At 42.1% G+C, this 4,006-nt stretch overlaps 1 pseudogene; it reads left to right on the top strand.

Annotated features, from left to right (window-relative positions):
* The first annotated feature begins 276 nt into the window (after positions 1–276).
* On the top strand, positions 277–794 carry LOC100598506 (annotated as a pseudogene).
* The last annotated feature ends 3,212 nt before the right edge of the window (positions 795–4,006 follow it).

Genomic DNA, 4,006 nt, shown 5'->3' with positions numbered 1-4,006 from the left:
GGGACTACAGGCGCCCGCCACCACGCCCGGCTAATTTTTTGTATTTTTTAGTAGAGACGGGGTTTCACCATGTTAGCCAGGATGGCCTCAATCTCCTGACTTCGTGATCCGCCCGCCTCGGCCTCCCAAAGTGCTGGGATTACAAGCGTGAGCCACCGCGCCCGGCCATAGTCCCATGCCTTCTTAGTCTACAGCTGAAGTTTGACAAGCACAGATCGTGGTCTACTTCCTTCATTAAAACAGGCTCTCCTTTCCTTTTCAATCCGCCATCTGCAGTGGAGCCGCCACCAAAATGCAGATTTTCGTGAAAACCCTTATGGGGAAGACCATCACCCTCGAGGCTGAATCCTCGGATACGATAGAAAATGTAAAGGCCAAGATCCAGGATAAGGAAGGAATTCCTCCTGATCAGCAAAGACCGATCTTTGCTGGCAAGCAACTGGAAGATGGACGTACTTTGTCTGGCTACAATATTCAAAAAGAGTCTACTCTTCATTTTGTGTTGAGACTGTGTGGTGGTGCTAAGAAAAGGAAGAAGTCTTACGCCACTCCCAAGAAGAAAAAGCACAAGAGAAAGAAGGTTAAGCTGGCTGTCCTGAAATATTATAAGGTAGATGAGGATGGAAAAATTAGTCGCCCTCGTCGTGGTGCCCTTCTGATGAATGTTGTGTTGGCGTGTTTACGGCAAGCCATTTTGACAGACGTTATTGTGGCAAATGTTGTCTGACTTACTGCCTCAACAAACCAGAAGACAAGTAATTGTATGAGTTAATAAAAGAGATGAACTAAAAAAACAAAACAAAACAAAAAAACCAAAAATCAGGCTCACCTGGGATTCTATTGCTCCATGATGTAGCCACCAGTTAAGATCATAGGCTTTGGGGGGAAGGGTCAGATTTAACTGATTCAGCACCAGGTCTGCCTGCATTAATAGTGAGTGGGAGTAAGTTAAAGAATCAGTGGTGTTTTCTGGAAAACAGAGATGATAATAGGGCCTCAGGATTAACTGCACAGAAAGGGCTCAGAGTAATATCTGGCAGATGGCAAACATTTAATAAGTGGTAGCTGTCATCATTATTATTTTATTATTAGTATATTAACTTATTGTATGTTTGTGTGTATATTGTTGACACATAGTATTATTACTGTTCACCCCACTGCATTGTAAGCTACAATGAAAGTAGGTGTTTTTCTCTAGTTTGGTCATTTCTTCATCCTCAGCAATTAGAACAGCGCATGACACGTGGTAGACATTCAAGAAATATTTGTTGAATGAAGAAAGTTTTGAGAATTTGGCGAAGTTATAGCAGGAATTGCTAACCAATTCAAAATGTGCCATTTTGAATCAGAAGTTGGCAGTGTTATTTATAATAGCGACCCATTTGATTCCACCCGCATGTCAAATATCAGGGATTAGCTGAATAAATTACAGTGCTTCATAAGCTGGAAGCTATGTCCCCATTGCAAACCATCTTGTGGAATACATTTTGACAGAGGAAAATATTTACTTATACAGTTGGAATTTTAAAAAGGAGGAGTTATAAAACAATATGTATAGTATCATCCCAAATATATAAAAAATGTATGCATATGTATAAAAAAACCTGGAAGTCGTATAACAACATATTCATAATGATTGTCTCTGGTGGTGAGATTAAAGATGATTTTAAATTTCTTCTTTGAGCCTTCTTTTATTTTCCAGATATGTTTGTAGTAAGCATATATTATTCCTGAAATAAGAAAAAATAACATATATATTTTAACAGACATGTACTAAAGATGAATTAAGTGGCATAAATCCCAGGGATGCAAAACAACAGTGCAAATCTTGAAGAGAAAAGTCAGGAAAGACTCAAGGATGGTTTAGGTTTCAAGGGAAGTTTCAAAAGACAACAAAATGGACCCTGAATCAGCCAGCATTCTTAGTTGCACGCAACGGAAACTGACTGGCTGATTTCAGCAGCAAGGGAATCTATTTAGAGAGTACAGGGGCAGCTCACAGAATTGCCAGGAGGGCTGGAGGACCCGTGTCAACAGCTACCCAGCCAGAAACAATGCCCCAAATCCCACCATAGAACTGACCCAGCTTCCACCACTGACACTGGGTACAGCAGCAACTCTGCGGTTCTGGGAGCCTGGTCTTGTCCCTGCCACAATCGTCACCAAAGACGTTACTCTACTCAAAGGGTATTCCTCCACTCAGCAGCCTCAGCATCACCTGGAAGAGTCTTAGACGTGTGCATTCTCACACCCCTTCCCTGGCCTACTGAATCGGCCTCTGGGGTGGCACCCAGCAACCTGCACTTCAGCAAGACTTTAAGGTGACTGCAATGGGTACCCAGGCTGGAAAAGCGCTGCTCCATAATCACTGACCATTCTTTGCATCATCAGTTATCACTTTGCATCATTCACAGTCCAAGAGGATGCTGGACACGGTAGCTCACACCTGTAATCCCAGCACTTTGGGAAGCCAAGGGGCGCGGACCACTTGAGGTCAGGAGTTCAAGACCAGCCTGGCCAGCATGGTGAAGCCCTGTCTCTATTAAAAATAGAAAAATTAGTCAGGCGTTGTGGTGAGTGCCTGTAATCCCAGCTATTAGGGAGGCTGAGGCAGAAGAATTGTTTGAACCTAGGAGCTGGAGATTGCAGTGAGCTGAGATTGTGCTACTGCAGTGAGCTGAGATTTCTCCAGCCTGGGCAACAGAGCAAGATTCCATCTCAAAAAGCAAGCAAACAAACAAACAAAAAACACATATACAAATACCACAGAACAAAACAAAACAAAAAACACAAAGTCCAAGAGGAATGTGTCTTGATTGACAGATCCTGAGTCATGTGTCTTGCTGCAAGAGAGGCTGGGAAAGAGTATCAACAGTGAAAAGCTTCCATAGTGAGAGGCAGGCGCTGCTTTGTACTGAGACTTATGGGGATGAGGATTCTTAAGACATAGAGACCGAGTTGAGATGCTGATCCACAAAACGGAATGACTAGTGGGTCATAGGAATGACAATTCCAGGGTATGGAGAAATTAAAGAGGCAAAGGGTTTTGGCCAAATCAATTCAACTATTTCCAGACTGATTAAAGAATGAAAAGTGCAATGATAACTTTTAAAACATTTAAGAGAAAACACAGAAGACTTTTTTTTTTTTTTTTGAGACAGAATTTCGCTCTTGTCGCCCAGGCTGGAGTGCACTGGCATGATCTTGGCTCACTGCAACCTCTGCCTCCCAGGTTCAAGCGATTCTCCTGCCTCAGCCTCCCAAGTAGCTGGGATTATAGACACCTGCCACCACGCCCAGCTATTTTTTTTTTTTTGTATTTTTAGTAGAGATGGGGTTTTACCATGTTGGGCAGGCTGGTCTTGAACTCCTGACCTCAGGTGATCTGCCCACCTCAGCCTCCCAAAATGCTGGGATTATAGGCATGAGCCACTGCGCCTGGCCTAGAAGACTATCTTTTTTACACCAAGGTAGTGAAGGATTTCATAAATCAGCTTCAAAGAGCATACACTATAAAGGAAAAAACCTTGTAATTTTGATTATATTAAATATTAAATCTTTATTATGTTAAAAAGCACCATAAATCACATAAAAAGACAAGCCAAAGGTTAGGAGAATATACTTGCGTCCCTTACAGCTAACAAAAGATTAGTGTCTAGAATATTTTTTAAAATTCTATAAATTAATAAGAAGGAGAAAAACAACCCAATGCAAAAAGTCTGAAGATGTTGTTTTAGTTATTTGTTGCTGCATAAAAAATTATTCCAAAACTTAAGCATCTCTCTCTCTTTTTTTTTTTTGGAGACAGAGTCTTGTTCTGTTGCCCAGGCTGGAATGAAGTGGCACGATCAAGGCTCACTGCAGCCTTGATCTCCCGGGCTCAAGTGATCCTCCTAGCACTGTCTCTTGAGTAGCTGGGACCGCAGGTGCATGCCACCATGTCCGGCTAATTTAAAAAGAATTTTTATTTTTTAGAGATGGGATCTCACTATCTTGGCCAGGCTAG

This window comes from Nomascus leucogenys, chromosome 19 (assembly GCF_006542625.1).
Source record: "Nomascus leucogenys isolate Asia chromosome 19, Asia_NLE_v1, whole genome shotgun sequence".
Lineage (NCBI taxonomy): Eukaryota > Metazoa > Chordata > Mammalia > Primates > Hylobatidae > Nomascus > Nomascus leucogenys.
This window is presented reverse-complemented; position numbering and strand designations above follow the sequence as displayed.